The following is a 24,142-nucleotide window of genomic DNA, read 5'->3' on the forward strand; positions in this document are numbered from 1 at the left end:
GATTGTGGGTAATGATTGATGATGTATGTGATGGCAGAAAGTGAAGGAGGGAGTTCAGCAAATTTGTAAACTTGATTTGATAATTGGCAATGTTTGGGGACTGACCGGTGATCATTTTTTCCTGAGAGTGATTGGCCTTTCAAACTTTGAGAAATTTACCTGCAGGGTCAACTCCTTTTTTCTGGTTTCGTCAGCGACCAGAATACTCACTTTAGTTGCAAAACAAAAATCTACACAAAATACTCCAATTCTGGTTCTCTATTTGTTTAACAACAGCGTGCACTACAATGGTCTACCATGCTCAGTTTAGGACTGGGACGGAGTTAATCAGAATCAAGAGGAGGAGGATGGACGGGCTCAGTGGAGGACTACCATAACAGCTAGATGGACCCACAACTGTAGTCAGGAAAGAGACTTTCTCAAAGGAATATATATAGTACTTGGAATGGAATTCACCATTGTTATAATGGTGAGTGAAGAGGATGTAGTATGTGATTCATACTTAGGAACAATGAATGTTATGATGGGATTTTCAGACCTAATAAGCACACAAGATTGAATGTATTAGTTTTTCTTTTGAAAGAAAATGAATTAATGTGCAATGGTAGGAAAATTTACTAATATATACATCTGAAGGACGTTCCAAGATGGCACACTGTATGTTGCTCCACCTTTCCTATGTATTCATGATTATGCTTTTGGTAGTCCTTTCTTGATGAATTTGTGACGTAACTGATGCAGCAGGGTGGGTGTCCTTCCTTAATTACTGTCAAACTTAGTATAAATATATCCTCCAAGATGGTGCACGGTTTACACGCTAGAAGCTCTACATGGTCAGTTGGTTGCTATAAGCACCGTCAAATTAGGTAATAGAATATTCTCAGTACACCACTGCTTGCGTTTATGATAGGCACTTTGACACATGGTATGGAGTGCATTTTTGTTTGCACTGTACTGAATGGTGTCACATTGGGTTAATGGAATTTGGTCGCAAAATCTGTTATTCTTATTTATTTGAGGAGATTGCCTTATATGAAAAAATATATAAGTGGAGGAATATTTAATGCATAGTATGTGAGTGGAGCTCGGTCGCATTGCAGAGAAAGGAACCACATTTGAATAATTAAGTACCTTTTGTAAGATGCGATATTTTGCCCTCACTCGATATGATCTCTTTAAAAAAAAAAAAGAATATATACGAATGGAAGGTATTCATGAAATTACCGTGATTTCCTAGCCATCACATTTGAGCTGGACACTCCTATGGAGACATGTTGTAGATCATTTATAGTTGCATTTGGTTACGTAGCCTGAAAGGAAACCATTTTGATCTGTGATCATAGCATACAGTGCATGCGGCTCTCATTCATTTATTTTGGCGTTGTTTTGTCCATCTTGGCTATTAACCTTTATAGATATATTGTAACTTTGTGATACTAATGTTATGATAGAGTTTTGGCAACCAAGTGTGAGACACTAGGGCACACAGTTTGATGATAGGACTTTGTTATGCCATTGATACAAGTAGTGAATATGCAATCTTTTTTCAGCAGGGTTTTTTTTGGTGACAATACAGTGTTTTAACATCGTTCATAATGCATTATACACACATTCAGGTATACTAGGATATTTATCAATATTATGAGACTTTTTAGTACCTCAGAATAAGTAGTGATAATGTATTTTGTCTTAATAGAATTTTCATAGTGACATACCATTTTATCACACTAACTACGATGGCCCAAGTGGGTGTATTATACAGGTATTCAAGTACATGGTTAATTTACACCATAGATTGAGCTTTTTCTTGATCAGTATGCAATAATCCTTAGTTGTGAAACTACTAATAAAGGATAAAGTAACTGCACCATATAGCATCTTAGATACATGGACCACAACGGTTTATAAATCTGATCTTGTCTGGCCCTATGGGCTTATATGTACGTGTTGATTCAAAGTGACTTACGCGATTCCCTATGTAACTAATGAGATGGAACTTCAGGGATCTATGATAATCCCTACAGAACTGAGGTTTATGACTTTCTATTCTCATATGTCAATGGTAATGTGCTGATAAAAAAATTATGAATTGTAACAATAGTGTTGGTGGCCAATGTATGGATCCAGAGACAATTGTCCTTTCTAAGTGATATAATTAAAGAACATGATGAGTAACAATTGGATTTTTCAGAAAAAACTATGTAAAGCAAACAATTTTTAGAAAAGTTTAAAGAATACAATTTATTTTAATGTGAGGGTAACATATATTTATGTTTGTATTGTAGCCCTGACTACGAATGTGATGTTTGATTGTTTGCACATAAGATTTGTGTTTTAGAAACACTTCTGGCAATAAAAGAAAAATCCAAAGATTGTGTATTGAAAGAGAGGTTTTTTGGATAAGAGTGGATCTATCAAAGACCTTTAACTTTGTGAACAGTGTTATGTGGACAGTTATAGACTTATTTCAATGCATTTAAGTGAACTGAGTCATACTCATCCCTCAATTTCCTTCCACAATAGATTGATGATTGTGTGCTGGTCAACCCCCAATGAATATTGTTGCTGTTTCTTTTGAGTAGTGTTTGTCTTTGTCACACCATTCCCCAAATCCCCTTTCCCATTCATACATCTAGGCCTTAACCCCTTTTCCCCAGGGCTGTGTGATTTTTTATTGAGGTTGGCTTGATTGTATTACCATAAATTAGATCGCACACTTGTTGGACCAGATGTGGTAAAAGTGACACCAAATCATTGCATGACCTTCTGTTACCTGTGCAATATTCCACACCGGCCCCACTTATGTTTTGTGTTGCAAACATTCCTGAGCTTGTCCATCCACACCTGACTCTGAACCCACTTCTCCTAACTTGAGGATTTCATTTCCTAAGTTTATTTTTCATTAAATACTAGCTCCCCAGTGCTCAGAAGAAGTTGATATTGCTAGTTTTTATTATCATATCAGGTCTTCTTTGTTGTGTGTCACGCATTGTCATTGTCGTAGTCTGGTGTCAGGATTTCTATAGTTCTGATGTAATATAACATGCTAACTCTGTTTTCTTTCAATCTAGTTGACAGTGATGGATAACCCTTTGATTAATCCTGCAGTTGGAGTCCCATAGGTGGAATATGCACCCTGTGTCTTTTCTGTTAGCACACTACTACTGCCACCACTTTAAAGTAAGATGTCACCTTGTGAAAACCCTGCAGTGAGAAGACTGAGGTAGCAGACCTCACTTCATCTGTTCAAGTAAGAGATGAACTATAAATTGAAATGAACTTGTATAATTAGTAATTAACTTCTTCTGAAGAAGTTGTTTGTGTGTATCTGGGATTGTTTAGGCAAAGACCCCCTAGTAGCTAATATAGTTACTGAAGGCAGTAGATGAAGGGTATAAGTAACTGACATACACTGTTTTTGGCAGATTTAAAAAAACAGGGTTACACTAAAAGACAGCAATGCAAACTAAAACACCAAAATACAGATTTGAGGCATAAATTAAGTAAAATAAGGTATCCCTTTTATTATTTACAAATAGAAAACCACCCTTTCCACCCACAACAGGCCTTCCCTCTCTCAAAACAAATTGCCTGCCCCCAACCAAAGTCCAACAAAAGTCCACAATGAAAGTCCAATACGAAAGTCCAAAGAAAAAGTCTAAAGTGCAAACTCCCTTTCCTACCCTCTCCACTCACTGCAAGTGCCCCTCCCACCAAAAAATAGTAAAAATAGGGCAAAAGAGGGAATTCTCCATGCTGGTCTGGAGATCATCAAGGGTTGCCTCAATGTGTGCCACCAACGGGTCCAGGAATGCAAAGTGTTACAGGACGTGTGGTTCTAAAAATTCTGGACCCATGTAATTTACTTTGCCACAGCAGTACGATTTTAGTATCAAAAGACCGATAATGACTAGTACACTAAGCATGAGCATTTTCGCTCAATTCCAGCAGCGTTTTCACCTCGAAATCGCCATTTTCGTCCTGCACTCGTGGCTCCCATTTTATACACGGCAGCCATTTTTAAAAGTTGCCCTCACATAGGCTTTTAATACAGTCAGATTTGATTCCAAGGACACGTACACCTTGATTGACTTTTCTCTGACCTGGGCAAGCTGGAACCATTGCCTCAGGCCAAACCTGTTTGGTCAGTCCCTCTCCCAGTGGCCGAATCAGATAGCATCAAGGCACACCATGCCATAAAACCCTTATTATCGCTCAAACACCCTGCCTAATCTTCTCACACCTGCACCTGCTCTTTTCTTCTTCTTACTTTACGAGGGGGAGGTGCCCGTTTTTATTGGGGGTTCACACTTATCTGATGTAAAATACTAGGCCTTGACGGGTAATTTATTATGGGTTGGATGACATGAAATATGAGGTTTCATCATGACACTGTTTTTTCCTTTGTAGTGAAAACATGTGAATGACCAACCAAAATGTCAAGAATGTTTGCCTGAAGCTTAAAAAACTGTATATAAGGAAACCTGACTTTGCATTGGAGAACAGTCTCCTGAGAACATACAAACCGTGCTGTTGTACTTCTAGGACGCTTGTTACTTGGCTGCAGCCAATAAATTTGATCTTTGACTTCACCTAGAAGACTCTGAGTTTCTGTGGTCTGAATCAGGAAAGTACCCGAGGTCTTTGGGTGTACCCTGGCACCGCTGGGTTACCGGATCAGTACCGGTTCTGAAAAACCCAGTACCTCAGTTGGCACCCAACGTGGGGCGATACCAGCGGTACCGGTCCAAGCCTGAGGTCCGTGGGGAGCTTCGTGTGAAAATTCTGGAGGAAGGCCGCCACTTCATCGACCCCTGCATGTCGACATGGTCCGAAAGTCTTTGCTGCGAGGTTCCCCGCTTCCCGACGGCTATGAAGGACTGCTGCCCTCGCTATCGCCCTGATTTGGACCCTTGATGTTTGGTAGAGCGAAACGATAAGATGAGTCTTCTGGTGACGTCATCGATATTTTCAGTTAAGTATAAGTGGAGCGTCTCCCAGTCCTTAGTTGGACACTTGGTTTGGTCCTTAGTTGGACATTTGGTTTGGTATCCCTTCGGGATCACTTTGATTTGGAACTTTCAAGTACCAAAGCCGAAGGACTCGTGTATTCACGAGACTATCGTAAACGATAATCCTTTGAAGTTTGAAGCTAGACTAGTGAGCGAAGATGCCTGGTCTTAGCAGACTTGGAAATTTGTTTTGTCTTGGTTGTAAAAGGGACTCCCGGTTGGAGGACTCATGTCCGGTTCCTCCGATTGGAACTCCAACCTATGAACTATATGTGAAGCACGGAGTAGGCCCCATCACGTTTAATAAAGTATGGGTCCGCTATTCTTGGAAATAATTGAGAAAAGTTTTTTTTTTTTCTTGTAAATATGACTTACAACTAGGATCTGCAAACGGTTCTGTAAGTAAATTGCGACGGCGCTATTTATGAAAAATGGCTAAAGCGCGCTGTATTATGTGTACTGAGTGTTTTCTGTTTATATCTGAAATGAGCTCAATGTGTGTTTGTGGGTCTTCTTGATGTTTACAGTTTGTTAAGTAAAATGTTGGTTAATTAATATTAAGTAGAAACTTAGAAAAAATCCAGAAATGAACCATGTGATGTGCTAACATAGCTATATGTTGCTCTTTAATTTATAGAATGAGCAATTGTGCACATATACAAAACTGCCGTTAAATGCTTAATAAATTAGAAAACACATTCAATAGATATAAATAGGGCCCCAAACAAAAACGAAATTATCTATTTTTGCAAAAAAAATAACAAAAAAAATACATTTACAGCATTTTTCTTAGATGCATTGTATTAGATGTTCACAGGCAAACTTTTCAGCTGCAGTATATTTGATAGGAATGTTCAATTCAGCCAGCACTTTCCCAGTTAAACATGGGTGGAATTTTGCATAACCTTCCTTTTAAATGAAAGTGGCGCAAAAATGTGACGCATTTCAAGTTAGGCTTATGCGCTTAGGCTTGTGAGTTAATGTATCCCAAATAATAGGCAAGGGATGCAGCTTGCTTTTATATGTGGAATTATCACAAAAAAAAGAATAATTGGGTTTTTATTTTTTTTTAAAAAGAAAATTATTAATTATGGAAAAATTATTTAAAAAAATAAGTGCCTTTCAAAATCGTTTTAAAATATTTATAAAGCTTAATACCTATACTATGACCTCCTAACATTAAAATTTAATTTAAGTTATGTTGCACCGCTAAAATGACATTTGTATGTGCAATTTTCCCTTGGCGCAGGAGCAAACAAGCTCATTTCTATAAAGTATAAGTTAATATTTTTCAATGGCTGACTCATGGATTGTGTAATAGACATTCTGGTAATGCATATTATGCAAGAAAATTGTAGGATATTGATTTTTTAATGCCTAAAATATCAAAGTCGATTTTGGGCAAAAGCACTGTTTAAACTGCATTTTCTTTCATTCAGAGTACTTTTTAAAGTGTCTCAGGCTTCAGTAAATGCATACATTTAGGTTTGATATATATTTGCAGGTTGTGCCTTCTTATGATTCAATGAGTCAATGTGCCAGTACAAAGGCTTGTTTTAATATCAAGGTTGAAGGTTCCAACTTCATCTGGGCCTACTGAGACGTTCATTCATTCGAGGTTGATGAAATATGTACCATTGCATGGGATTGCAACAAGCATTTATTCTAACAACTGGTATGTGTGTTATTAAGGTTTGTGAATTATTCACAGTAAATGTAGTTTAATAATCTGGAAATAGAGATAATCTTTTTTTAGCGCCTAAAAAGGAAAAATTATTTTTTTAAATAGAGTGAATTATTGCAGGTTAGAAGGAAACTAGGAAGGCCTACTGTCTTTGACAGATTCAGAGTGGCAGAAGCTAGGAGAGCTACAGAGGCTGGCTCAAGTCACGCTGCTGAGATGCTATCTTTAGTTTTCCCATAAACAATGGAGGAGGCTGTCATGTTGACACTTGTGACCTTTTAAATTAGGGCCTTGTCTCTGTGAAATGCAGAATCGGCCTCTAAAAGTGGGATTTCTGGTTTCTCCAGAAGAACATCAATACAATTAAAGAACTTAATTCCAAAGGGAAAATATAAAAAAAAGGGGTTTCTTCGAAAGTCCCAACATCATGTTAAATGCTCTGCAGAACTGATACATTTGTGTCTCCGCTCTAAAAAAATAAAATGATGCCTGCTAGTTGCTTTTATTTGATAGAAAACGAAGTGTTGCATTAAGTCTTAGACAGAAAATAAGATGCAGCCCTTTCCTAAAATTTTGAAGGCTACATGCCTTAATGAGAACGATTTGCCAATTAAGACTTATTTTTCACAGTGGAAATTGTAGGTGCCAAATTAGTATGGAGTGTCATTGTAACAATTTTTACTTTTAGAAAGGTAAAACTAAGGTGGCTTGATGTTGCGAAGTAACTGACAAGAGGGTAACAGTTAAGTAATGGAAATTTATTTTCATGTATTTGGTCCTATCATGAATTGTTCTTGCTGGTCCTGTATGTTAGAAGAGAAACAGTAAAGTTATATTTGACAGCAGATTTCCATTGCCTGGTGATCTACTGTCAAAAGGAGGGTAAGGATTTTAAACCTGACAAATTAAACAGGCCCAAATATTGGGTTTTGGGCTGCAGGTTTACAGTGCATAAAGTACATGACATGGTGTTGTGTGTCACCGCTTATTCACACATGCTATTGTTTTGTCTATGCTTTTTGTGCTTGATACACAGCAAGTATATCTGATGGCTTGATGTTTTGTGCGTTTTATTATTTTTTATTTGTTTTTTGCATGTTTGTTGCTGCTTTTGATACTATTACAAGCTCCCCTGTGTTGTGAGGGGATGGTCATGACGATGCCCATCGCTACGCAACAGTTGGTTGAACTTGTTCTGGTTACTAAATTCCACAGATAATGATATTTCATGCTGTGAACATAAAAGACAACACTTCACCAGTGCATGTCTATTTGGCTATAATGGTATTGATGGAAAATAAAAAGAGATATACAGGATCAAAGTGTGTCACCTGCAGTTAGTCACGTTACTGCCCCTTCCCTTAAAGGAACAGGCAGCCCTACATTTATGTATCCTTGATTGGACCTAAGGATGAAATTATAGATCTGTGACTCAAGGTGGCCTAATTTCTATATTACATTAGTTAATGATGTTCTGTTTCCTAAGTAGCATATGGCTTTCGTTCCTTAAAAGAAAAACAGGTTTTCATTTTTTCCTGAAGAAGGAACTGAAACATTAGCTAGGAGTACTGTATATGGTGTAGTCGCCAACGGTAGAGTTAAAATTTGTGTAACTTTGGCCTTTGTGTATCACCCGTACTCTCGGTGTTGTGTCGCATGCCTGACTATCACCCAAATAATTTTGTTTGTTCTTCCTATAGATTTTTTTCTTTTGTTACTTCCCCTGACCAATGTCGCATCATGCTTAGTTATTGAGATTTTAGCTATGTCCTAGTCCCATTTCTCTTTTTCGAATTCCTTTCACCAGTCAGCCCTTTTATTATTATTGATTTATTGTTCAGGTTCACATTTCCAGACTGCAGTGATGTACCAGGGACCCTCATGTTATGTATAATTCCCTTTGGTATGACCAGACTGGTTTTCAAGAATTTGCCTGCTTCAATGTTTTCCAGCCTGACTGTCAGGGTAGCGATAGACTGGTTAACTGACTCAATATTATAGTAAGACAAGTTTTCAATTTCAATAGGAGATATCTTATGTTTACCTTTTTTGAACATGACGAATTTTCAATGTCTATTTTAATTTGGTTTTCGGTTCCCTTCTGTTCCTGCTACTTTAATTTTTGGTGGGATCAGATGTGTCCTAATCATGCAAATATCAGGACCCTCTAGTTCTTGTCTTTTTGTTTGCACATTTGACTATTAGCCTGTGTATTGCATAGTGCACCTGATGCACAGTTTTTAAAGGAAGGTTTCTACATGTCCCTGATAATTGGTATCATGCGATTTCTCTATTGAGATGTTCTAAGATAAGGAGGAACACCTAGACTTAATCATTGAGGAAAATATGTGTTTACCCCATTAGACAATGCCACTGTGTGAGGAAATCCATTCAGATAGAATTCTCATGTAGCTATAGATGGCAGAGAATAATGGAGAGAACCCAATTAAAGATGCTAGAGACCCTGTTTTGCCCTTCTGCCTTTGTCTTTGTATTTTATGCCCATGGTGTATGGCTACTCCTTTGAAGATTGCAGACCACCTGCTTGCAGTCCCCTTGTTAAAAACCATGAACTGTTTTTGTACTAAATTGAAGGAAACTAACAACTGTGGCACACTTCCTACGTCACTAGATTCTGCGGGTATCAAGTCATAATAACCTGCAGGACATTGATTTAAGCCTAATTCCCATCAGTGACAGCTACAGATGAAAGACGGACGTCTTGGCCCTACAGTCTCAGCACCCAGAAAGTAGTAAAGCTGGACAGCGATCGCCAGCGCATGGTATCGTACTTGCTCCATCAGACGGCGTTGGACATCACAAAACCAAAGTTTCAGTGTAAAAGAGCTAAAGAGAAGGATTCCTGTTGTTGATAGCAGAGCTGTTTTGAGGTTTCATTTCTCTACCTGTCATGTGCTGGTAACCTCTGACAGTGTGCAATCCCTTGAGCCCCTTGGCCTGTGTTTTGGCCACCCCCCCCCTTTTCTTTGCTCCAACGGAAGAAGGGCAGTGCACCGGAGATTTCAAGTTTGGAAAAAGGCACTATATTGTGGTGCCCATGAAAGAGCAGCTTGAGCGTCCTCTGACACTAAATAATGAGTGTTGGAGTCTGAAAGTGCTGCTGAGCTTGAGCTATTTCCCAATTAATGGTGCTTGGGTCTGCACGAGATGATTTGTGCCCTTGATCAATGAAGAGCACATTGTTTGTAGTATCTGCCACAGAGGAGAGACACTGGTGCATTGCTTTAAGACATTGAGACTTTCGAGTGAGCTGTGGGTGTTTGCCAGGAGGGCACTCCAACTAAGCAGTACTGTTCTCACGAAGAGGCCTGAATTGAGAGGCCCATGCGAAAGAAAACAACAAAAGAAAATTTGATGGACAATAGAAGCCTGCCAGAGAGGCTTTTTGAACGGACTCTGGGCATAGTTGGTTTCACAAGAGGTTTCCGTGTGATTGTATAGACTAGGTGTTAGGAGACTGATTGTTTTGCTGGCATTGTTTTAAAGTACTATTCTGTTTAGTAAAGGCAGAATAAAGTCCATTTTCTGTGGAAAGAGCACCCCCTTTTCACCTTAGAGCATTGATGAGAGTCACCACTGTTCCACCTGAACATACAAAAATTACTGAAATGCAGAGGAGCCCTAAAAATGTTACTAGATAATTTTAGGATTTGCTTTTTGGTTAGGGTTGTGAAAAATTATTATTTCATTTGTAATGGTGGTCACTACTTTCTCCCGTTGTCTATATGTTCTTAATAACGTGTTTTCTAGTGTCTTTTAAACATGACGTTGTCATTTATGGGTGGGATTGTTTTTCTCTACTCAATTGACTTCTGCACCCACTTCCCAACCTATGTCTTTTCCTAATATTGTTTCTTTGCACTCTTTTCACCCTTTTCCTGAACATGAGCAGGTTAGAAGATCAGAATTCGTAAGCAATTCTTTTGTACAGCTTCTGCATCAACACTAGTTAGTAGTGAACATCACTAATTGTTGGGTGTGTGATCTTATGCCACCTACTGCAGATAGAGGTATTCCTTATTTTGTCCTGCCATATGTGGCCTTTTGTGCTACTTCATGTTCGAGGAGACCTGTCCAGAGAGAGTTACCAAGTACTAGAATTTTGCTCCAGCAACATCTCCATGGCCTTATAAACATAGACCTGGACTCAGATTAGCATGAGAATAGGTTTATTGCCTATGTAAGGGCAAAAGGAGGGTTTGTGGTTCTAAAAATTCTGGACCCATGTAATTTACTTTGCCACAGCAGTACGATTTTAGTATCAAAAGACCGATAATGACTAGTACACTAAGCATGAGCATTTTCGCTCAATTCCAGCAGCGTTTTCACCTCGAAATCGCCATTTTCGTCCCGGAACTCGTGGCTCCCATTTTATACACGGCAGCCATTTTTAAAAGTTGCCCTCACATAGGCTTATAATACAGTCAGATTTGATTCCAAGGACACGTACACCTTGATTGACTTTTCTCTGACTTGGGCAAGCTGGAACCATTGCCTCAGGCCAAACCTGTTTGGTCAGTCCCTCTCCCAGTGGCCGAATCAGATAGCATCAAGGCACACCATGCCATAAAACCCTTATTATCGCTCACACACCCTGCCTAATCTTGCTCACACCTGCACCTGCTCTTTTCTTCTTCTTACTTTACGAGGGGGAGGTGCCCGTTTTTATTGGGGGTTCACACTTATCTGATGTAAAATACTAGGCCTTGCCGGGTAATTTATTATGGGTTGGATGACATGAAATATGAGGTTTCATCATGACACTGTTTTTTCCTTTGTAGTGAAAACATGTGAATGACCAACCAAAATGTCAAGAATGTTTGCCTGAAGCTTAAAAAACTGTATATAAGGAAACCTGACTTTGCATTGGAGAACAGTCTCCTGAGAACATACAAACCGTGCTGTTGTACTTCTAGGACGCTTGTTACTTGGCTGCAGCCAATAAATTTGATCTTTGACTTCACCTAGAAGACTCTGAGTTTCTGTGGTCTGAATCAGGAAAGTACCCGAGGTCTTTGGGTGTACCCTGGCACCGCTGGGTTACCGGATCAGTACCGGTTCTGAAAAACCCAGTACCTCAGACGCAGCACTGGAATTTGCATTCCAAGCTTGAGGGGGGCAGCAGTGGTGGGACATGGACAGGCTGATGCCAGCTGGCAGCAGTGCTGTTGATGCTGCTCGGAGGCTGAAGGCACTGCCGGCCACTTGGAGAAGCTCAGACTGGCAGGCATGTAGGCACCTGCCTGGGCCCTGTGTTCTTCCTCCTGAAGAGCCACCAGACGCTGACACTCAGTGTGGCTGTCCTCCAGTCTCTGCCACAGCAGCCAGACTGCTATATCCTGGCGAGTAGGAGGAACCCCACCAGGAGTAGCTATGGCAAGAAAGAAAAAGGAGAATAACAATATAGAAACAGTGGTCTGTGCAAACCTTTTTAAAAAAAGTAGAGTGGTACACTATCACTAAATTGCAGGTACGTTAGGGCCATTGGAATTTGATGTGGCTGATTACGAGTCACAGAGCCAATTTATTACCACACATGCTTCACTGTAGTTGAAAATTTAAAAAGGGTAAAATTTGAACTGGCAAAAATCCATTATGGAAGCCATGAAATATTAATCACTAACACATAAATGTGGCACATGCCAAAAGGGATTTTTCAATTTTATTTGGGCAACTGGGCCAAAAATTTGAAAAGAATAAAGGACTGAAGTCCTAGGAGGTGACAGAGTGAGCACTGGGAGGGAAGAGAGACACATCTTGTTTGGAGTTTGCAATGCACTGACAACTTTGTAAATGCTGCATTAGCTGAAGCAGATGCACATTGCACAGACAAAACTTGTACTGCTGCATTGAACCATGCTGCAGTCACGTCATAGTAGCATGGGTGACTAATGGGGAGGGAGGTATGACGAGGGGTGGGAGTATAAAAATCTGCCTTGCTTAACAACTACAGTGATTTAAGGGAGTAGTAAGAAAATACCCCTGACTTTAAACTAAAGCTTTTATAACCATACAAAACAAGTGAAGTAGGTAAAAAGACACATCCCTCTCCAGAACTCCCTTATTTCTTGATCCATGCATTCATCTTTTTATTCAAATATTCTCCCTTTGATACCCACCATTTTACTTTTACACTCTCATGTCTAGTCTTTCACCATTCCAATCCAGCCATCAATATATATCCAACCACCTATCCATACACTTGCCTATCCAGTATTCACCCTTTCAACCACCTTTTCACCTATCCATCCATTTACCCACGCAACATTTGTTCCCATCCACCAAGGCATCCTTTCATCCCTTTCATTTATCCTTTCACCCACCCATGCATCTCCTTTCACTCACCTATGTATCCTTTCCTTTCACCATCCCTTGTTTACTTTTCCATCAAGCCATCATTTGTACCGTTATTCATTATGAGCTTTTGTCTGCTGATTTGCAGAGAGAAGAGGCCATTAAGAACTTAACCCCCGCTGTAGCTGCTAAACCAGAGGGTTCTCAGTAGTGCTCTTGCAGTGACTATAGTAGTAATTGTCAATTAGAAGAGCATTATGACTTACCAACGCCTGTCCCTGCTGCCACTGGTTCTCCCCCTCCGACCGTTGCGATGTCCAGCACACTGGTGCTGCCGATGGACCCTGCCCTGGTGGTCGGTGGGTCTGGAAGTAACTTTACACATTTTCGATTACAACAAAATACAACCACAATAGATCACTACAGTTCTAAATTCTTCTGTCATTCACTTTAGGAATTTTGGGCCAGATGTATCAAAGTAACGCTTAGCATTTCCTAAATAACGAATTAAAAAAAATCGCTATTTAAGAAATGCAAAAGGGTATGTAAGAAAATAGTGATTCCTTAATAGCAATTTCTTAAATGTCAGAATCACTATTAGGGAATAGAACGAACGACCATAGGTGCGAATGGTTTTGCATTTCCTAATTCCTTTTAGGAATTCACAACTCAGATAATGCAAATCCAAGGGTCCTGGGGGCCCAAGGCCCCTTTGAAGCACCCCTCCAAAAAATATGCATTTTCAATGCATTTTGTAAAATTGCAGATGGTTACCACCAACTTGGAGTTGGTGGTAATTGCATTTCCTAAATTCCAGGTTCGCATTTAGGAAATGTAATGCATGTGCATAGGTAATCACACATAGGTATTCTCTATTTGCAATTTCCTATTTAGGGAATCGCAAATTGCAATTCCCTATTCGGAGTTGCAATTTTGGGGAATCACAAAAAATTGTGATTTCCTAAAATTGCACTGCAGTGCTTTTCATACATAATGAAAGGCGATTTAGCATTCGCAAACAGTAGAATCTTGCGATTTGCTCAGTTTGCGAATAGTAAACGTTCTGATACATCTGGCCCTTTGTTTATTAATTATGTTAGAAAAACCATGCGGTTAAAGCAACTACAAATGTTTCATAAAGGAGGGGCAGAGCTAAGTCACTAAAGCGCAACAAAACAGTGGAATATTTTGGTCTACCTATGGTAAGGTCTTGGTTGGCAAATGCAATAGGAATGAGCAAAGCATAGAAAACTCCCACAAACATGGGTAGAAAAATTGACTTGGGCATGAAATCTTGCCGGAAGAGTTGCAGTCCTACAAATCTGTCCTCTTAGTATTATAGTACCAGTCTGCAAGATATATGACAGGAGAAGGGAAAGCTAAGCTTAGTAACAAAGCAGAAGAAAGCTACACACTAGTACAGACAGGAGTTAATCAGGTACAGAAACATGAAAAATGGAGAGATAACAAGAATTTAACAAAGCTTATATAGAACAAAAATTAGTACAAAAAGGTGGACAGGCAGAGAAAAAATAAAATAAAACTTATCCAAAATGAGGAGAGGTGATACTTAGGTTAATAATAATAATAATAATAATAATAATGTAAAGGGAAGACTTACTGGGGCCAGCAGATCCTCCAGCTTCTGCACTGGTGTTGGCACTGGCACCCTTGTCTCCTGGACCCACCTCCGATGTTGCCCTATTGTTCCCCTTGGGTGCTGAGGTAAGAAATAAGTACAGTTAATCTTCCAAAAATTATTTTGACAGGCAGAGGCAAACACAGTAACATTGTAGTTTTCTACATCAGATAACCTACAACTATAATTTACAACTACATACCACTACCAATGCATTCATTCTACAACAAATGATCTTTGCTTCTCAATCACCATTGATGGGGCAACTCAGCCTCCATTTTTTCAATACATAGATGAATTTTATGATACTACACATCACTTGAGTTTGTGATTGGGAGGGGCTGAATAAGCTACCACTGTCTTATTCTTGGTGACAGGAGGAGTCTCAGTCTGCATGGCTTCTTCAATAATCAGCCCAAACGTGTGCCAATGAGTACAATCAGGAAGCACTGACTGAGCACCTGCCTAGCTCAAAATGTATCACATAATATGTGTTGTAACGTAAATTTAACTCACCTCTGAGAGTCAGCACTTCCATTAGAAAAAAATAGCATTGTGGAACACACACAACAAATAAATATTTATTCAAAATCGCAGAGCCCTGACACCTCGAAGACCAGAGGGTCGAGAAGGTCGTGCTTGGGGTCTAGTGTGTCGGCCCAATGATGGGTCAAATGCTGCTGGGAGCACTGGATCCTTCCTCACAGCAGTCGATGCTCCAGAAGGGTGTAACTACTCCCAGGCGTGTTGACTGCTGCCACCATGGAGGGGCATCATGGACTGCTGCCACCTCCTCCTCAATAAAAATGGGGTAGGTATGCACTCCTTGGCAGCGCCGATGTCTGCAATGTAAGGAGCTTGCAGTCGCACTGGCACCGCCACTCCCCCTGCCGCCCTGCTCTACCATGGCGCTAGGTGAACAAAAGAAACTGGAAGAAATAGAAGGGAGAAAGAAAAAATATATAAAAAAGTAAAGGGAAAAGCACCAAAAAAAAGTATTCAAAAAGTCACAAAAAACACACCAAGAAAATGACAGAAAGGGAAAATACACAACCACACACTGATGATATGAAGGAAAATGAGGGGTGGATAATTTAGAAAAGGGTAGGATTGCTTAGATTTAGTGGGGTTTAAAAGTTAGGCTCAGCACCAAACTAAGAGAGACAGGGAAAACAAAATGGCTGTGCCCATGCAAAATGCCTTGTGCAGTTCCTCCATTGTGCTCCTGAATGTGAAAAATGTAGCTCAAACGGGTGCACCAAGCAATTCTGCCCACTTGCAGAATTCCACACAGGTCATGGAATCACTTCACGGAAATCTGCATTGTGGAACTCTGCCAGCTCCATCCATCCCTAATGTTAAGTAAATAAGTGGAAAGACAACACAAGAAAAACTCAAAACCATTTCTGACAGAAAGATTATGATTATTTTTATAATTCTTTTTCTTGATTTTATAGCGTTGTCATATACCAATAGAACAAGGTTGCATGCATTCTGGTGGCTGACACGATTATTGCAATGGCCTTGAGCCACGATCCCCTTTCACCTACGCAGTCAATCGATGGTGTCCTTGTAGCCCCAATGGGCAAAATAGCATTGAAGAAAAAAATATACCAGCTCTACAGATTCCATACCCTCAAACTTTTGCATGCTTTTTGTCACAGCCTCCTCCAGTTTGACATCTCCTTATTGGCATTCCAGCAGAAGTTCATTCCTTATGCCAGGCAGACAATGACGGCAATGTCCTTGAGAAACCCAATACCTGCAAACAATCCGTGGTGTGTAGTAACTATTCAACTCTCCATTATACCCAGAAGCACCACCTTGAAGTCTAACTCCACCAGAAAGTGCAGCGTACTAGTGATCTGTGGTTGAACTAAAGCCCAATCAGCTTTTATAATGGGACAGGACCAAACAAAATGGTAGAAAGACCCTTTGGGGGTCGCCACACCATGTGCAGCTGGTGAGCTTGTTTGCCACATCCTCCACAGCCTATCTGAGTTATAATATATACAATGAAAATATGAAAATTGAATTAGACAGAGATTAGAGGGTATGGCTAGAATATGTGTAGCCATCTTTGTGCCTCACCAGTCGTCATGTTCCCCAGAGCAGTTTGCAAGCTCTCCCTGAGATTAAGGAAAGGGTCTTGAGCATTGGGAAGAAGGGATAGGTATAATCGAGAAATTCCCTGTTGACCAAGAGACCTTATTATTACTTTCATCTCCAGGGCGTTAGCAAGAAGGACCTTTGTAAGTAACTCTTTAAATTTATTAATGGCATGTTGCACTTGTCAGCATTTGAAGAGTTGTGAGTTATAAGGGTAGTATTCAGCTTTACGATGGTCAAAGGAAACAATGTGGTCTGTGACACACAGGTCACCTAGGGGCATATTTATGAGAAAGTGGCGCTGCACCGAATGCAGCGCCACCTTCCCTGCAACTCTTAGCACCCCCGACTGCACCATGTGTGCGCTGTATTTAAAATACTGAGCACCATAGCACAGGGTAGGGGTCAATAACGTAATTTCTCAAGATGCTATTGATGTACTCTGCAGGAGTAAAGCCAAAATATTTGCGCTACCCCTGCAGAGTACATAGGGGCCCATTCTAAAAGTGTAAAAAACTTCGCACTTGTATAGCGCACTACTCACCTGTTAGGGTCTCAAGGCGCTGTATGCATACCGCTGTGGAACCCCTCCTGGCTTTTCTCTGTGAGGTGCCCACTCCTGGGCAACCCCCAGGGTGACGCCAGTCATCCAAGTGCTGTCAGGGCCGTTGTGGAGATTCAGCAAGTGATTGCCCAGAGTGGGACCCAACAATTAGATTAGGCACTGAGGCGAGAATTATCTGGTCCAAGGGAATTGGGCCCAAGACCCGTTAAGGTGGGAATTAAACCCCGGTCCCAGGCCAGATCTCTGCATCAGGGTCTGCTGCTCTAACCATTGTGCCACACTTCTCCATTCTAAAGAACAGAAGCCCCCGCTCTTGAGCAGGCATTAAAAGTGCCATAAAAAATGGTGCAAGGAAATCTGATAGATTTCCTTGCACCATTTTTCTGACTTCCCAAACTGGGGAATGCCCCCTTTGCATACATTATGCCTGGCAAAGGCACAATGTAGTGCAAAGGGTTACAGAGTGGCACAATGCATGCTTTGCACCATGGTGTAAATACGGAACGGGGATTTTGGCCTTGTTGGGCAACATTAACGTAAAAAAATGATGATGTTAACATTGCCCAAGGTGGCACTAGGGCATTAGAAATATGCCCCCTATTGTGGTAATCCCTATTCAGTCCCACCCCAGAAGCTCCACCAGCATGCTACTTTTACCAGCCATGTATTTTAATATGCAATTGTAATTATATTTATATAACGCTTACTACCCCTGACGAGGTGTTGAAGTGCTTTTTGGCGAGTAGCTCGCTACTCTGGAACCCAAGAGAAATTAGTGGTGGATTGGTGTAGGGAAATATGAGTACAGTATTAGTATGAGTTAATTTGAGCAGAGGATATGTGAGTTTGTTAGTTGGATTGACTAGAGTAATGGAGGGTTGGAGGAAGGAAGAATCCAGAAGCGTTAATTGTGAGTTTATAGTAATAGGATGAGGCTCGGGATGAGTAAATGAGAGATGGAGGAGGGAAGAGTCTGTGGAAAGGGGTTAGGAAGATCACAGTAGTAGAAGGGGTTTTGGATGAGTCAAAGGTGAGATAAATGAGGGAGAATTTAGTAGTGTTGTTTGAAAGATAATAGTAATAAACTCAGTTTTGTGGTGAGCTAGATGCGGTACAGGGAAGAGCTTAGGCCGGGTTATTTTGGAGAACAAAGTAGTAGAATGGGTTTGGGATGAGTCATAGTGGGGACAGAGGATAGATTGATAGAGACTTAGGCCCTCATTACAACCCTGGCGGTCGGTGTTAAAGCGGTGGTAATACCGCAAACAGGCTGGCGGAAAATAAAATGGGATTACAACTGTGGCAGAAACCACCAACATAGACAGCCACTTTAACCTGATAGGTGCGGGCGTCGGCCACTGGCCGACGCCCACACACCCTCCCTGGTGCGGGTCATGACCAGTGGCCGACACCAGGAAGGGTATGAATAAATCCTCGGGTGCGTCGCACCCGAGGATTTTTTTTTTTTTTTAACCCCCCCCCAGGAGACACGGAAGCTTCCGTGTCTCCCCCCGCCCCCCCACCCGCCCCTTTGTGACGTCAGCGCGCCTCGCGGCGCGCTGACGTTGCAAAGGTGTTTTCCCCATCAAAGCAGGAAGCAGCCTTGCGGCCGCTTCCTGCTTTAATGGGGAAAACGGCCTTTCTCACGTTCGGGAAGGCCTCGTAAGAAAGGGGAGACACTCCCCTTTCTTACGAGGCCTTCCTGAAAGTGTTTCCTGGCTCCCCGGTCGCAGCTGTGCTGCGATCGGGGGCCAGGAAACACTTTCAGGTTTCCTGGCCCCCCGATCGCAGCACAGCTGCGATGGGGGGGCCAGGAAACACTTTGAAAAGGCCTCGTAAGAAAGGGGAGACTCTCCCCTTTCTTACGAGGCCTTCTCAAACTGTTTCTGGCCCCCGATCGCAGCACAGCTGCGATCGGGGGCCAGAAACAGTTTGAGAAGGCCTCGTAAGAAAGGGGGAGAGTCTCCCCTTTCTTACGAGGCCTTCTCAAAGTGTTTCCTGGCCCCCGATCGCAGCACAGCTGCGATCGGGGGCCAGGAAACACCACTAGACGCCAGGGATTTCACTTTGGGGGGGGCGGCCCCCTCGGAAAACGGGCCGCCCCCCCCCCCGGGGGCATAATTAATAAAAATAAAAAAAGGTAGGTGCCCCCTGGGGGGGGGGGGGGCGCAATCACGCCCCCCCCCCCCAGGGGATTGTTTTTTTGTTTTTTTTTAAATAATGAAAAAAAAATAAAAAATGACAGGGGGTCGCCCGTCGGCAGGGTGACCCCCTGTGGGGGCAATTTTTTTTTTAGATGTTGTAGGGTTTCCCTGGGGGCCATTTTGGCCCCCAAGGAAACTATACAACAACTAAAAAAAATAGATCTATATATAGATCTATATTTATATATCTATGTAGATAGATATATCTATGTACATGGATATATCTATAGATATATCTATGTACATAGATATATATATATATATAGAGGTAGATCTATATATACCAAAGAGATTTATAAAGTGTGCTACTCACCTGTGAGGGTCTCAAGGCGCTTGGGGGGGGGCGGGGGAGGGAAAGGGGCTGGGAGGTTCACTGTTCGAAAAGCCAGGTTTTGAGGCCCTTCCTGAAAAGAAGTAGGTTTTGGGTCTTGCGAAGGTGGGTTGTGAGGGCGTTCCAGGTTTTGGGTGCAAGGTAGGAGAAGGATCTGCCCCCGGTGGTGGTGTGTTTGATGCGGGGGACAGAGGCGAGAGAGAGGTCAGCTGAGCGGACGTTTCGTGTGGGGGTGTGGAAGGTGACTCTCGTTGAGGTAGGCAGGGCCTGTGTTGTGGAGTGATTTGTGTGCGAGGATGAGGATCTTGAAGGTGATCCTTTTGTCAATGGGGAGCCAGTGGAGGGATTTGAGGTGTGGAGAGATGTGTTCGTGTCGGCGGAGGTCGAGGATGAGTCGTGCTGCTGAGTTCTAGATGCGTGTAGTTTGCGCTTGAGTTTTAGAGTGGTGCCGGCGTAGAGGGCGTTTCCGTAATCAAGCCAGCTGCTGTGTGCGTGAGTGACAGTTTTTCTGGTCTCTGTGGGGATCCATTTGAATGTTTTTCAGTATACGGAGTGTGTTGAAGCATGAGGAGGTGAGAGCGTTGATTTGTTGGGTCATCGAGAGGGAGGAGTCTAGGATGATGCTGAGGTTGCGTGCGTGGTTGGCGGGGGTGGGTGCAGGGCCTAGCGTGGTGGGCCACCATGAGGGGTCCCAGGTGTTTTTGTGTGGGCCAAAGAGGATTATTTCGGTTTTGCTTGAGTTGAGTTTCAGGTGATTGGCTGTCATATATATATCACTTTTGTCAATATGTGTGTGGTTTCCCTGGGGGGAAAAGGGTCCGACTTGTCTAGTGGCAGTTTTAGTGCCATAAAGAAGCGCAGAAGGTTTATATGCCTACTGCAAAGAGCAAATCTGTATTTTATGTAAATAGCTGAGTACATTAGCAAAGTCTATGGAGAGATGAAGGGCACTTTTGCTGGGTGGTAATGAGGGAATCCGAGGAGGAGGGAGTGGGAGCACCAATAATGATTGTTGGACTGGGCGCAGGAGGTGCTAAAGACTGTGACGAATGGTATGTGACAAGGTGTTTTTTGAGTGTCTTGAAAGTACGTGCTGATTGAGGGAAGAAGCGCAGGTAAGGTGGCCTCTACTGTTGCACGTATCTCACACACCATCGATTTTGTGACTGTCTACGTAGGCTAGTGTTTTAGAGCAACAGTTTAGCCAATAGCAGAGATGGCATCTTGATGGATGACTGCTGCCTACACTCGGGTTATAGAGGACCGCTCTGACATAGGATCAGAGACTGAGACATCAGATACTGAGACAGCATCTGAGGGATAGGACAATGGCGCAGACTCTGGGAGTGATTTTTCAGTCAGAGGAGTCCCATTCGATAACTCCTCTTCCAGTACATTATGAGGGAGGTGATGAGGACAGTCCTGCTGTCCCTTCGCAAGCTGTTTGTGCAACTGGGTAATAGTGGGTTAGGTCAACCCAGAGAGCAGGTGAATGTGGCGGCAAGCAGAGAGAGAGTGCTCTCTTGGGAGCTCCCCAATTTAGTTCAGCCCCAAATTCCACCACCCAAATCATATTGTGGAGACATCAAAATTATCCATGGCAAAACAAACTGGTTTTGTAAGGCAGGCACCTGTGTTTTTGGTCCTGGATTCGGCGGCCATATAGAGAAACACACTAAACCCAAACATTTCTGGAAACTAGACATTCGGGGGAGTCCACAGAGGTGTGACTTGTGTGGCTTCCCCAAAGTTTTCTTACCCAGAATACCCTGCAAAGCTGAAATGTTGAAAAAAAACTAAATGTTTCTCGCATTTCTGTCACACAAACTACAGGAATATGCTGGGATCCACAATATTCCTACCACCCAGTGACTCCTCACCTGTCCTGATAAAAACACTACCCCACTTGAGTGCCTACACCTAGTCTCTGTGTCAGGAATGGATCACCCCAGGGTCAACAGCTGCCTCACGTAAGGACCAACATTGACCGTTGTGTGATCTATTCCTGTCGCAGGCACCAGGCCTAACCACACAAGTGAGGTATCATTTTTATCGGGAGGCTTGGGGGAACGCTGGGTGGAAGGAAATTTGTGGCTCCTCTCAGATTCCAGAACTTTCTGTCACCGAAATGTGAGGAAAACTTGTTTTTTTAGCCACTTTTTGAGGTTTGCAAAGGATTCTGGGTAACAGAACCTGGTCCGAGCCCCGCAAGTCACCCCTCCTTGGATTCCCCTAGGTCTCTAGTTTTCAGAAATGCACAGGTTTGGTAGGTTTCCCTAGGTGCCGGCTGAGCTAGAGGCCAAAATCTACAGGTAGGCACTTTGCAAAAAACAGCTCTGTTTTCTGTGATGTGTCCACGTTGTGTTTTGGGGCATTTCCTGTCGCGGGCGCTAGGCCTACCCACACAAGTGAGGTATAATTTTTATCGGGAGACTTGGGGGGACGCTGGATGGAAGGAAATTTGAGGCTCCTCTCCGATTCCAGAACTTTCTGTCACCGAAATGTGAGGAAAACTTGTTTTTTTAGCCACTTTTTGAGGTTTGCAAAGGATTCTGGGTAACAGAACCTGGTCCGAGCCCCGCGAGTCACCCCATCTTGGATTCCCCTAGGTCTCTAGTTTTCAGAAATGTACAGGTTTGGTAGGTTTCCCTAGGTGCCGGCTGAGCTAGAGGCCAAAACCTACAGGTAGGCACTTTGCAAAAAACAGCTCTGTTTTCTGTGATGTGTCCACGTTGTGTTTTGGGGCATTTCCTGTCGCGTGCGCTAGGCCTACCCACACAAGTGAGGTATCATTTTTATCGGGAGACTTGGGGGGACGCTGCGTGGAAGGAAATTTGAGGCTCCTCTCCGATTCCAGAACTTTCTGTCACCGAAATGTGAGGAAAACTTGTTTTTTTAGCCACTTTTTGAGGTTTGCAAAGGATTCTGGGTAACAGAACCTGGTCAGAGCCCCGCGAGTCACCCCATCTTGGATTCCCCTAGGTCTCTAGTTTTCAAAAATGTACAGGTTTGGTAGGTTTCCCTAGGTGCCGGCTGAGCTAGAGGCCAAAACCTACAGGTAGGCACTTTGCAAAAAACAGCTCTGTTTTCTGTGATGTGTCCACGTTGTGTTTTGGGGCATTTCCTGTCGCGGGCGCTAGGCCTACCCACACAAGTGAGGTATCATTTTTATCGGGAGACTTGGGGGGACGCTGGGTGGAAGGAAATTTGAGGCTCCTCTCCGATTCCAGAACTTTCTGTCACCGAAATGTGAGGAAAACTTGTTTTTTTAGCCACTTTTTGAGGTTTGCAAAGGATTCTGGGTAACAGAACCTGGTCAGAGCCCCGCGAGTCACCCCATCTTGGATTCCCCTAGGTCTCTAGTTTTCAAAAATGTACAGGTTTGGTAGGTTTCCCTAGGTGCCGGCTGAGCTAGAGGCCAAAATCTACAGGTAGGCACTTTGCAAAAAACAGCTCTGTTTTCTGTGATGTGTCCACGTTGTGTTTTGGGGCATTTCCTGTTGCGGGCGCTAGGCCTACCCACACAAGTGAGGTATCATTTTTATCGGGAGACTTGGGGGGACGCTGGGTGGAAGGAAATTTGAGGCTCCTCTCCGATTCCAGAACTTTCTGTCACCGAAATGTGAGGAAAACTTGTTTTTTTAGCCACTTTTTGAGGTTTGCAAAGGATTCTGGGTAACAGAACCTGGTCAGAGCCCCGCGAGTCACCCCATCTTGGATTCCCCTAGGTCTCTAGTTTTCAAAAATGTACAGGTTTGGTAGGTTTCCCTAGGTGCCGGCTGAGCTAGAGGCCAAAATCTACAGATAGGCACTTTGCAAAAAACAGCTCTGTTTTCTGTGATGTGTCCACGTTGTGTTTTGGGGCATTTCCTGTCGCGGGCGCTAGGCCTACCCACACAAGTGAGGTATCATTTTTATCGGGAGACTTGGGGGGACGCTGGGTGGAAGGAAATTTGAGGCTCCTCTCCGATTCCAGAACTTTCTGTCACCGAAATGTGAGGAAAACTTGTTTTTTTAGCCACTTTTTGAGGTTTGCAAAGGATTCTGGGTAACAGAACCTGGTCAGAGCCCCGCGAGTCACCCCATCTTGGATTCCCCTAGGTCTCTAGTTTTCAAAAATGTACAGGTTTGGTAGGTTTCCCTAGGTTCCGGCTGAGCTAGAGGCCAAAATCTACAGATAGGCACTTTGCAAAAAACAGCTCTGTTTTCTGTGAGGTGTCCACGTTGTGTTTTGGGGCATTTCCTGTCGCGGGCGCTAGGCCTACCCACACAAGTGAGGTATC

This window comes from Pleurodeles waltl, chromosome 11 (assembly GCF_031143425.1).
Source record: "Pleurodeles waltl isolate 20211129_DDA chromosome 11, aPleWal1.hap1.20221129, whole genome shotgun sequence".
In the NCBI taxonomy this organism is placed as follows: domain Eukaryota; kingdom Metazoa; phylum Chordata; class Amphibia; order Caudata; family Salamandridae; genus Pleurodeles; species Pleurodeles waltl.